General features: G+C 46.5%; 1 pseudogene; it reads left to right on the top strand.

The window, feature by feature from the left end:
* Positions 1-2693: 2693 nt before the first annotated feature.
* Positions 2694-10925, top strand: LOC129196269 (mitogen-activated protein kinase 13-like; annotated as a pseudogene).
* The last annotated feature ends 2226 nt before the right edge of the window (positions 10926-13151 follow it).

Raw genomic sequence — 13151 nt, 5'->3', positions numbered from 1 at the left:
CAATAACACCTGCCAGCTCCCTGAGCACTCGTAGGTGCATCCCATCAGGGTCCGTAGATCTGTGGATGTCAGGTTTGCCTAGATGTTCTCTAACCCGATCCTCCTTGACCAAGGGAAGGTCTTCCTTTCTCCAGACTTTCTCTCCTACTTCCAGGGTCTGGGTTTCCTGAGGGCCGGCCTTAGCAGTAAAGACTGAAGCAAAGGCGTCATTCATTAATTCCGCCTTCTCTGTATCCTCCATGACCAAGGCACTCACCACATTCAGCAGCGTGCCCACATTTTCCCTAGTCTTCCTTTTGCTGCTGATGTATTTGAAAAAGCCACTCTTGCTGTCCTTGACATCCCCTGCCAGTTTTTATTCCAAGTGGGCCTTAGCCTTCCTTCTTGCATCCCTACATACTCTCACTACATTCCTATATTCCTCCCACGTGGCCATGCCCTTTTTCCACATACTGTAAACTTCTTTCTTCCCTTTGAGTTTTTCCAGCAGCTCCTTGCTCATCCATGCAGGTGTCCTTCCTTCTTTGCTTGTTTTCCTATTCTTCGGGATGCACTGATCTTGAGCTCGGAGGAAGTGATGCTTGAATATTGACCACCTCTCATGGTCCCCCCTACCTTCTAGAGCCCTAACCCATGGGATTCTCCCAAGCAGGTCTTTGAAAAGGCCAAAGTTAGCTCTCCTGAAGTCCAGGGTTGTAATCCTACTTACTGCCCTGCTCCTTCCACATAGGATCCTGAACTCCACCATCTCATGGGCACTGCAGCCAAGATTGCCCCCAACCTCGCTCCCCATCCAGTCCTTCTTTGTTTGTTAGTACAAGGTCCAGCAGCACCCCTCTTCTTGTGGGCTCCTCCACTACTTGTGTCAAAAAGTTGTCATCAATGCTCTGCAGGAACCTCCTGGATTGTGCATGCTTGGCCATGTTGCTTTTCCAGCAAATATCAGGGTGATTGAAGTCCCCTATGAGGACCAGGGCCTGTGATTGTAAGGCTACTTCCAGCTGTCTGTAGAAGGCCTCATCAACTTCCTCATCCTGATCAGGTGGCCTGTAGTAAACTCCCACAACAGTGTCACCCATAGCAACTTGCCCCTTAATCCTTACCCATAAGCTCTTGACTCGTTCTTCATCCTCCCCTACGCAGAGCTCGATACGTTCCAGTTGCTCTCTCACATAAAGAGCAACTCCACCACCTTGCCTTGCTGGCCTGTCTTTCCTAAAAAGTATGTAACTGTCCACGACAACATTGCAGTCATGTGAGCTACCCCACCATGTCTCTGTAATTGCAATGAGATCATGGCCCAGCGATCGCACACAGACCTCTAGTTCTTCTTGTGTATTCCCTGTGCTGTGTGCATTGGTGTGCAGGCATTTCAGAGAGGTATCGAGCATGTAGGTTTCCCTGGAGGGGTGCAGGAGGGTCCACCATAGCTACACACACCCTTGAGGTGGTTGGCTTTCTAGTTCTCATCTTGGGAGGCAGCTACAGGACATTTGTTGCTGCTCTGGTTGGCCTGGCTTATTCCCCGGTTGTATGCAATGGCTTGAGCTTTGCCATTTTGGACCCCACCGTTGTTTGGGGGATGCAGAGCTGCTTTGCACGTGCACAGGTTTGCATGTGTCCCCAACCTGCAGGATTCCCTCTGCATGCCCCTGGGTCGGTGCAGTGGAAATGTTGGCTGTCGTGTGCTTTCTGCAAACTGTCTCCACTCTGTAGCAATCTCAGTCAGAAGGATGGCAGCTCTATTCCAGATCTGACTTCTCTTGAAAATGGAATATATCCCCAGATGCCCCAGACCCCTGACGCGCATGACTACAGTCCCACCTCTGCTTTCCTGTGATCTATTCCTTCAGATTGAGTCCAGCTCTGGCCTTCCTCCTATTTCAGCGTGGAGTTTTTGAACAAAAATTCATTATTCCAGATCCGCTCCCAGGATGATAGACAGTGAGAGAGACAGTAAGGCGCTGCGAGGACTGTTTCGGTGGCTAGGTGAGCTGGCAGCCCCAACGTGATCGGGGCTGTACGAGGGCCGCTGAGGGAGGTTTCAGTCCAGGCACCCTTTTTGGGGCTGGCAGCTTTGGCCTGGGAGCAGGGGCTGGACGTTTACACTTTTGAGGATGGAAGCTGATACTGGTCAAGAGTGACATAAGGCGCTATGTTGAGCCCTTGCTCCGACAGGTGAGCCCGCAGCCCCAATGTGAGTGGGTCTGTGCGAGGGCCGCTGAGGGAGGTTTCAGGGCAGACAGGCCTTTTGGGGCTGGCAGCTTTGGCCTGGGAGCAGGGCTGGACATTTTCAGTTTGGAGGCTGGATGCTGGTAGGTGGTGAGAGAGATGTAAGGTGCTGTTAGGACTGTTTAGGTGGCTACGTGAGCCTGCAGCCTCAATGTTAGCAGGGCTGTGAAAGGGCTGCTGAGGGAACCACTCTGGAAACCCACAGCAAGATTTGGCAGGGAAAACCCTTTCTTCATCTGTTTGCCTCTTGGAGGTGCCATGGAAGGGCTGAGGCACTGATGTGTGATGGGGTGCACTGAGAGTCCTAAACTACAGCTACCTCTGCCTGAGGAGCTCCCTCCCCACTTCTTCTCTGGTGAAACCTGGGGCCTGATCAAAGAGCCTCCAAAAGCAGAGAAGGTGTCACGGGATTGTCCTATCCAGCTGCAAACAGTAAATGTGACCACAGGGAATAACACGTCATGTCTCCAGTGACAGCCCTTGTACGATGTTTTCATTAGCTTTATAAAAGACTCTCATGTTCAGCTGGACCTGCTTTTACACAGCAGCATACATACAGCATCAAAGATCCCGCATACAGAAGAATTAATTCCAACAGCCTGTATTTTCAGTGCATGACATCCACTGTCTTTGCTCCAGAATACAGCAAAGGCAGCTGACATACCTTAAAAGACAAAACCTCCAGGCAGATGGCAAAGGAGAAATTGCTTTATTCCCTTATCTCCATGTGTTAGGGAAGGAGGAGGCAGAGTTAGACCTAGTCCTGACCTTTAACCATTTGTGCTTCCCTCTTCTCACGGCTCTGTTAGCTCCAGCTCGTTTCTGCAGGTTAAGGGGAATAAACAGGCTCTGTGTGCAGAGATCCACTGGGAAGGATCAAGGGGCCCTTCTTTGCGAGGTCCAGCATTAGCTCTTCTCTAGAAGACCTTTGGTATTGCAAAATTGGTTAAAAAACACTGCCCACGTTAGAACTGGTTTTCATTTGTCCACTGTGGTTCAGCCATAGACAAGAAGACAGGGGAGAAAGTGGCTATCAAGAAGCTGTGCCGCCCATTCCAGTCAGAGATCTTTGCCAAGAGAGTGTACAGAGAGCTGATGCTGTTGAAGCACATGCAACACCAGAACGTAAGTACTCATTTCTCTCTGTTCCTGCTGAAACAAGGGGGATTTTCTTGCCACCTGGGAGCAAGTCCTTTCTGGCAGCATCACCTTAATTTCAGTTGAGAGGTCCTGATGTTGGTACATGCAGGTAGTCTCAAGGTTTAACTGCTACCTGTCTTCTGTGTCCAGTTTGCACCAGGCTGAAGCAGATGTGTAATGGGTGCTCCTGTGCATTAGAGGAAAAGCAGCTGGGAGCATAGTGAGGAGTCCTCGGATTCCTCAGGTGGAGTTCTTGGTGCTCGCCCGCATGCGTGTGCCAACGGAGAGCTGCTACCTGAGTCCCACATGCACAGCAAATGCTTTCCAGGTTTAAGTTTGGACTTCTCCATCAGATCATTGAGCTGCTTGATGTCTTCACCTCTGCCGCCTCCTACCACGGATTCCAGGACTTTTAAGTTTGGAGTTTGCATTCACCCTGTCTAGACTCAGCTGCTGCCCTGGACACCTGGGACTTAGCAGCAGGGTAACAGGTCAGGACGAGGTGCAGTCCAACAGAGTTGAAAAGGGGCCAGACTAACGTCAGACATCCCCAAATAACAAGGAGAATGAAAAGCACAAGTCAGTTCCATGGCCAAAACATCCAGAATACATAAACAGATCCCATGCCATGCTCACAGCTCGGAGCACACAGTATATATAGACCATCGTATGTAACAGAGGCATTACATTCCATGGTGTAGCACGTATAGCATGATCCATGCTAACACACTGCCTGTGACTGCTGAGCTAAGAGGCTGCAGTCAGAATGGGAGAGTATTGATCATCAGGCCCTAGGGTAATTAAACTGAGAATTTTAAAGATCTGGCTTTCTTGTCATCTTGATTCTGGCTGGGATTTGTGGTTTTTTTGGGATTTCCCTCAGTGTTGATGGTCAGATTGGAAGAGGCATTTTCCCTTCCCCATCCTTGGGCGCAAGCAGCGTGCACTTGGGTTTGGGCTGTTGGCTGCTGGCTCAGTATTTAGCAGCCTGCAGGAAAAGTGTTTGAAGGTTCTCCGAGCAGTTCCTGCTGGAAGATTGTCAACTAATTAGCAGTCTCAGCAGGCAGGCCAAAGACTGAAGGAAGCTAGATGCTGTCTTCCGAGGCAGGGCTGGAGAAGATTACAAAGATAAATTTAGGAGCCAACGCAGCAGTTTTGCAAGACTCTCTAAAGCTGCGCAAGATGTTTCAGCTCCCAGATGGTGTAAGATCATCCAGAATTGAACATCACTTGAGGTCTACAGTAAACTAATTCAGGATTGTTAAAGTTTGGAAGATCCCTGTTCTTACTTGATGTCAGATACCTGATTGGAGGGGAGGAGAAAGGGCAGGATGAAATCCCAGCATCACTGCAGGCTAGGAACACTGTCACAACAGTTAGTCTTAGTTACGGTGAGGTACGCAGCCACAGGGAAAAACCAAGTGAGAGCAAGGCTAGCCTGGTTCCCTCTGGCTTTTCTTCTAGACTCAGGGCCTTGTCTTACTGCCTTTTAGCTACCCAGCGATGCCATACATTTGGACAGATTTACAAAAGATCATGGGACACGAATTCAGTGATGAAAAGATCTGGTACCTGGTCTACCAAATGCTGAAAGGGTCTGTAGGTGGGTCTGTAGGAGTTTAGTGACTCCCTGTGTCTCCTCTACATGTCACCTCTGGGTTGACCATAACAAAACCCCCTTCCAACACCACATAGGGAGATTTGGGGGGTTTATGGCATCCCTTGAGAATAAGGGAAGAATATGCTGCTTTAACTGGCTTGGAGAGAGCAGAAAGCAATCATTGCAAACCCTGAGATGCAGAGACAATGTCTTAATGCTGCCTTCTGTAATATCCCTCATCGGGAGCCATGGCAGCACCTTACATGCATTAATGAGTTCACCTTAATAACACCTTTCCCCAGATCACTGTTATCTTGTGTTTAAATAAAGGGGATAAAAACATACAGGTGTTTTAACTGGTGTGATAAAAGCCATGTAGTCAGTTTTTGCAACTTGAATCTGATTTCCAATTCTGTGGTTTAATTATGAGATTTTTTTTCACATAGTTTAACACCCAAACCAACAAAGTTTTCATGTCATCTACTGACCATGTTCCTACCAGTAATCCTGATGCCTTTGATAGTTCTAAGCTATTCATTTACTCATTGTAAGGAACTATTGCTCCGTATCTCCTCTTCTGCTCTGTGTCTCTTCTTTAGACTGACAATATAATTACAACTACTGTCAGAAATTCAGTGCAGAGATTCCTTTTCAAACTGCTGCCCTGAGGACCTGCAGCAGGCTGCAGAGTTGTGTTCTCAGCAAGTTCTTGTTTGTAGCTCTCATTTCTCTGCTGGAGAACAGAAAGTCTTGTCTGCTGGTGATCACATTGTGGCTCCTCTTTTTATTGCAGTATATTCATTCAGCTGGAATCATCCGCAGGGTTAAGTTCACGTGTGTTGTTACTCCTGATTTTTGTCTGTTTAGGAGAAACACAGCTCAGTTGTTAAGTTAAAAATTTCCTAAATATGGTTTCACTAATAGCCTTGTCTGCTCTAAGGTCTCTCTGGCATCCTCCCTTTTTTCCCTCCTACACCTTATATGTGTTTGGATTTGCTCGTTTGTGCAGTGTTTTGAGGAAATGCCGTGTTTTCTGATGAGCTGAGAAGCATTTTATGATGCTTTTTGAATGAAAGCGGTTTCAGAAAAAATAAAGTAGTAATGTAAAGCTGTAGAGTATAGCAGGTGTGCTGCCTTTGCTGTATCGATACCGGACTTGGGATGTTATGGGACCCCATCAAAGACGAGCAGAGGTTCAGCTGAGGCTTGTGTTGATGTGTTGCAAATCAAAACATCCTTATTATTCTGCTCTTGTCTGTTGCAGGACCTGAAGCCAGGCAACCTGGCTGTGAACGAAGACTGGCAGCTAAAGGTTGGCGGAAAAGCACCCCTTCGTAGCACGTAGTGTATCAGATGGTGGAGGAACTGCTCTGCCAGCAGGAATCCAGCACTGTCATGTTTCCTCTTGTCTTCTGAGAGTCAGTTCAAGGCGTTTCATTACCCTGTAGTTGCAGGTGGTGGGAAGTACTCACCTGCTGATGTAACTTGCTGAATCAGGGCCCAAGACTTGGAATGAACATCCTGTCGCTGTAATTCCTGCGGCACAGCAGTTCGTAACGACTTCCCAAATAAATTCAATACTGCTGAGCAATACTTGCATTAGGTGAACGATCCCTGAAGGATAAATGGATTCAACCACAGTTACTCTTTGGTTCTCATTGACATGATGGTTGTGATTCCAGACAAAGTTATTTTCAGTATTGCTCTGAAGAGTTTGCTTGCAGCTCGCTGGAGTGGTGGTCTAGCACATGTTTTCTGTAATGTATATTCCAGGGAATGGTTCCGTTGCCTGTAAAGCATAGAATCATAGAATGGTTTGGGTTGGAAGGGACCTCAAAGACCATCTAGTTCTACCCCCTGCCATAGGCTGGGACACCCTCCACTAGCCCAGGTTGCCCAAAGCCCCATCCAGCCTGGCCTTGAACACTGCCAGGGAGCCAGGGGCAGCCACAGCTTCTCTGGGCAACCTGTGCCAGGGCCTCCCCACCCTCACAGGGAAGGATTTCTTCCTCAGATCTCATCTCAATCTCCTCTCCTTCAGTTTAAACCCATTCCCCCTTGTCTTGTCACTACACTCCCTGATAAACAGTCCCTCTCCATCTTTCCTGTAGCCCCTTTAGGTACTGGAAGGCCGCAATTAGGTCTCCCCAGAGCCTTCTCTTCTCCAGGCTGAACAATCCCAACTCTCTCAGCCTGTCCTCATAAAGGTTAAGTCAAGCCATGTTCATCTCCAGTTTTGAGGCAGAGGCCATCCCCTGTCAGCTGCAAGGTGTTTTTATAGGAAAGGGTGAGTCCTGGTGGCCTGGGAGCATGCCTTCACCCAGCTTATGAAAGAACTCCATTAAATAAGGCTCATAGAGTTGAAACTTAAGCTTCAAGAAAGGAAGTGACCTTCCAGGTAGCACCCAGCACTGATCCCTTCTGCAGGGTCTTCACACAACAACTGGTTTTGAACCTGGCTTGCAGCTCACAGTGGAATTAAGACAAACCTGTTAGTTCTTTGAACCATTCCGTGGGTGGCTGTGATGTAGTTGGAGTTTTGTTATTATCTGATTGGATCCGCTTCGTTTTCTCTTAGAAGCAGATTCTCACTTGCCTGTAGGATTTCTCTTTTCTTTCCTGCCCTCCCTTCTCCCTCTTCCTTCGGTGAACTGCAGATCTTGGGTTTTGGCTTAGCCAGACACGCCAATGCTGAAATGGCCGGCTATGTGGTTATGTGCTGGTACAGAGCCCCAGAAGTCATTCTGAACTGGATGCATTACAGCCAGACAGGTGAGCTGGGCTGCTTCAATGCTGTTACTCTCTGGTGATGAGCCTGGGGATCCTGCTGTCATGCCTGGCTCAAATCTCACGTAATCCTCCAGATGTTTTTTCTTCTTTATCATCAGCATCCCCTGGAGCAGAGCGAGTCCCAAAGCTGTTGCACGACTCGCAAAGCCAGTGCCTGTGGGAAATGATGAAAGCAGAGATTTTAGCAGCATAGAAAGAACAGGGGAGGGTGGAAAATGGGAGTGAGATTTAAATCAGTGCCTGCTGCAAGCAACAAAGCAAGGAACAGCCCCAGCAATCATTGCTGCCTTTGCTGCCTTTTTACTATCCTTCCCCCCCCCGCCTTTTTTTTTCTCTGTGGACAGTGGATATCCAGTCTATTGGCTGTATCATGGCAGAAATGCTGACCAGGAAAACACTGTTTAAATGAAAAGACTGTATCCTTTCAAGTTGAACCTTTTCCCTGGGGGAAGTAATAATTCTTGGTGTGTGTGTGAAAGGGCTTTTATGAATGAGGCTACTGAGAAAAACAGGTGTCAGCCTGGTTTACCAGGAGGTAATTGCAGGGACTGGCAGGTCTTTTTGGTGAAAGAAGATAGGAGGGGACCAAGTCACCCTTACAAACCATGGGTGATCTTTAACACAGCCTGCCAGACCTAGATCAACTGACTCAGATCCTGAAAGTAACAGGGCATCCAGGAGAAGACGTTGTGGAGAAGGTGGAGGACAAAGCGATAAGTAAGTTCACTGTGGATTCAGGTCTCGCTGGCAGAGGGGTGGTGGGGAGAGGTTAACTTGGCTGTGAGTTTGAGATGGGAGAGGTGCTGCTTCTACAGCAACAAAAAGGAGTGGCAGCAGTCTTTTCCCCCGGCAAGGAAGATGTTTCTCTTTGCTAGTGGGACATCTGATGGACTTGGCGTTGCATTGGGAACTGATGTGGAATGCAGGGGCTCCCGGGTGAGGTGCCTGACTCCCAGCAAACCACCAGCCTCCCCTGTTCTCCAGTTTGGCCCTTAAAGCAGGAATGTTTCTGTATCTCAATTGATAAAAATAGTTTCTTGCAAACTAGTCACTAAAATGTGACATCTGGGATGATTTGCTGTTCTCCTTTGCCTTTGCTCACCTGAGCTGTGAGACCTCAGAGCTGTGTTTCACAGCCCCCTCGCACTTGTCCACATGCAGTAAAGGTGCTTTCTCTTTCAGGCTAAGAGTTACGTCAACTCCCTTCCTAAAATCCCCAAGAAGGATTTGTCTGTGCTTTTCCCCAAAGCCAATCCTCAGGGTAAGTCATCTCTGGGTTTCTCATGAGTTTTCGCAGCTGGAAAGGAGGCAGGCTGACCGTCACAGCTCCAATCATCTTATTTCTCCTCTTTCTCATAATTTCTTGCTACTTTCTCCCTTGTAGGTTGTGCCTCTGCCCCTCCCCAGGGCAAATATGTGTGAATTAAAAGCAAAATTATTCTTTATTGGCATTGCAATGGCAATGTTCTACTGTTCTTGGCCATTTACTACCTTTTTTTTTTTAATTTTAAAATTATGCAGCCTGTAACATACAATATAACATACAATATTTAAGGAAGATATAAACTCCCAACTCTTGTATCAACAAGCCAGAAGAGAGCAGGTGCTGGATCTAACGGGATGTCTAGGTTGTGGGATGCAAATTGTGGGATTAGGACAGTTGCAGGTATCAGGTCCACTTGGTATGAGAGTTAGGATAAATTTTGGCTAATATTGGCTTCCAGAGGTTGTTGCGTGTAGCCAAGCAGATGACATTATGATCAGCAGCATTTAGATAAACAAACCAGCTCTTCTTTGTTCGTTATTATTTCCCAGCCCCACATCTAAGGCATCGTGGATTTTGATAAAGTGCTAAGAGAGCCCCACAGTCCACTCCAGTATTTTTTTTAATTTTTTTTTTTAGAGTACAGCTTAGATCCTAACTGTTTGTTGAACATCTGGATCTATTGATATTTAACAAGCAGCGAGATGTGCCATTTTCAGGGTAAAAATTGATCTCTTACAAGGAGCTCTTTTCCCAAGTAGGTTAGAGGTGAGAGTGAGCAAAACTCTTCTAAAAGCTGAAAGGAAGAAAGCATTAAGATGTTAAAACCAAGGGAGAACAGGGCTGACAGGCTAGTTGGTATCTGGGTTTCCTGCCTTCCTGTTTAGCAGGGATGTATAGATTTCTACACAGATTACTCATGTTAAGACTACTTTGAGTTGCAGGGGTCAGAGTGAAAGCAAATGATTAAAACTGAAAAATATCTTGAAGTTACTAGCTTGCTCTTTAGGTTCTTGCAGCCCCATCTGTGCAGCAAGCCTTATTCAAGACTAATTTGTTATTTCTGCACAATTTACACCTCCAGTTCTGTTAGCAAGAGCTCTGCTGTGGGGCAGGGTTTGTATCCCCACTGACGGGAGCTCCATGCTGCCTTGGCCAGGTTGAGGAATCACTTTTCATTTTCAGGTCTGAAGATGTAGTACTGGGGAAACGTTAGTCCCATCACTTGCAGGGTTCATGCACAGGTTCTCCATTGCACCTTGCTTCGCCCTGTTCCTGTCTTCTACAGCAGTGGATCTGCTTGACAAGATGTTGCAGCTGGATGTGGAAAAGTGCCTTACAGCGACGGAGGTGTTGGCTCACCCCTATTTCGACCAGTTCCGAGATGTTGAGGAGGAGACAGAAGTGCAACAGTCCTATGATGATTCTTTGGAACATGAAAAGCATTCAATAGATGAGTGGAGAAGTAAGCAGTTTATCTTCTTTGAAGTTCCTGTCTAGCATGGGACTTTCCTGCCTCTCTCTCTTTCCAGTGCACATGCTGAGTAAGGCTGCAATTGCCTGCTGGTGCCCTGATGACTCTGCACATCTCCCTTGCCTTGCTCTTGCTTTTATGCGTTCGGCAAAGATCCCTCCATCTCTCCAGGCAGACTCTTTTTTTTGCCCCTCTGCTTTCTGTCTCTTCCTCCCAGCTTGCACCTGCCATATCCTCTCCACTGAATACCTCCTCTCTGCATGTATAACAGTCAAACTTTTGTTTCTGTCCTCTAAAATCACACATGCTAGTGATATTCACAATTATTTTGTTCTGTTTTTCAAGAGCATATTTACAAGGAGATCTTGTCCTTCAGTCCCATTGCACGGAAGGACTCAAAGAAGCGCAACGGGATGTCATTATAGTTACTGGCACGGCTGTGGCTGGGATTTAATTCTCCTGGATGACTGATGGGATGTACTCCTCTCCGCCTTGCTGGTGGCCATCGTTTGGCCTGTGGGACTTCTCTGTGTGCAAACACAAAGATTGTGGGCGTTGGACTTTGTTCTATTAAAGGGGGAAGCACCCCAAACAGTTTTCAACACAAAAGAAAAATATATTCTCATTGAAACTTTAAGTGGGAGAATTTTACCTGGTGTTTATTTATCTTTTTTTCATATTTCTCCACTTGAGAGAGCAGGGGTTTCATTGCTCCCTTCTCATTAGTCTTTCCAAGCACAGGTTTTAGTACATTAATTATGGATAAGGTAAAGAAAAAGGTAAAACTGTCCAGGAAGTGAGTCCCAAGCAAAATAATCAGAAATAGTGAAATTCAGCATAACGAGACTTTATCCAATCTAACTCTGAGTGTGTCCCCTTCCCCTGAGCAGTCAAACAGCATTCAGTACAGCGAGGTTGCTGGGACAGTGTTGGCTCCAGGACACCATGGGAATCCAGTCGATCATGGGATCTGTGTTCAGAGCAGCTCCAAACTCCTGCTATATGCACAACTCCCTGCCGGGGTGCTTCCCCTCCAAATAGCCACTGTCTCCTCTTTTTTTTTTTTTTTTCTCTCTCTGCTTATTTCATTCCCTGGGTTTTGTTCAGTGCTGTCTCCTCCTCCTTGCTAACTGCAAACACATCGTGGGAATTCCAGGCCACCTTCCCACATTGATGGACTGGGTATCCCAAGGAGCTGGGTTATCATTAACAGTCCTGCTGCCCCATCTTTCTGATCAGCCTGTTTTCCCCAACCGTTAGTTCTCTCTTCACCCTTATCTCTCGCTAAGCACCCTCCCCCTGGAGTCACCTTGCCTGTCTTTATCTCTCAGCAGGGCTGGTGTTTCCTTACACAGCCCTTACATTCCTTCTGCCCCACGGGATCAGTTAAAACCAGGGATCCTCTGCTTCAGTTCTCTTTAACAGCTGCTCATTCCTCAATATGGAGAGACATTTAAACTGATCTTTTGGAAAATAGTCAGTTGTCAGTCCTGAGGCTCAGCTCTCAAAATAACTAACAAAAATTTCATGTATTGAGGGGGAAACAAGCATAAAAATATGTAGCATGAACAATCTAGCATTAGCAGAAAGAGGGGCACAATAATTCAACTCAGCACAGAAAATAAGTTCAGATATCTTAGTTTCTCGGTATTAGATTAGCTCCTTCAGTCAGCATCATTATAAATTCATCTAAGTTGATCTTATTAAATAGAATATCGCATGAAACCCACTACAGGCTAGAAAACATCCTTGTGAATAAGAGCTTCACAGATTCCCTTTACTGCACTTTCATTGAGGTTTTCCATTTATTTGCCTATGCCAATTTTAATTCATTCGCTTATTTAGTAATTCTTAGTAGCTACCAGAAATTACCTTCTCTTGGCATGACCAAGGTGGGACTGTGCAGTGCTGCTGGCACTCACCTGGGGAGAGCGCATGTCCCCAGCCAGCTGCATCCAGCTCTGCTCTAACACGGTTTCTTTAGTAGGTATGGAGTTCTATATGAGATGAAAACGAACACAATAATCTCTTTTTTTTTTTTTTGCTCTTGCATATGGACAAGAAAAAATGTAGGATGATGTGAGGAAATGCTTATTCAACTTGCCTGGATTTAATTGCTTTGGAAAGGCGTTCAGACAGCATCATGATAAGAAGAGTGTGATACATAAACAGAGGGAGGTTGGTTGATGAACCCAGACCAACCAGCCAGTCATCTGGATCCTCCCTCCAGGGAAAGTTTGTTCCATCTTTTGGTTCTACAATACACTAAGTCATTCAAATTTAAAAGTATGTTTTGATCTTTAAAGTAATTTGATGTACTGGAGGTATACTGACATCATCTGAAGCCTGGCATTTTTTTGATGCGTATGCATCAGTATGTCCCAAGCCACCACTCAAGTCCATGGGTGTTTGCTATAAATGTTATTACCATTACAACAGAGAAGAAATGAAAAATATTTACACGAACAAAATAAGCGAATGGGATCTGAAAGTGACTGCAGTGTTATTACAGCTGTGTCTGCAGGTTCTTGCCTTGGTGAGTTTGGGTCTCATCTGAGCATCTAAATGCTTGTGGTCAGAGTAAACCAAGTGTAACTTATCCCCAGGGTGGGACACCTCAAGACAGCTGGTGTGGAAGAGCGGGGTTTTGG

This window comes from Grus americana, chromosome 25 (genome assembly GCF_028858705.1).
Source record: "Grus americana isolate bGruAme1 chromosome 25, bGruAme1.mat, whole genome shotgun sequence".
Classification (NCBI taxonomy): domain Eukaryota; kingdom Metazoa; phylum Chordata; class Aves; order Gruiformes; family Gruidae; genus Grus; species Grus americana.
This window is presented reverse-complemented; position numbering and strand designations above follow the sequence as displayed.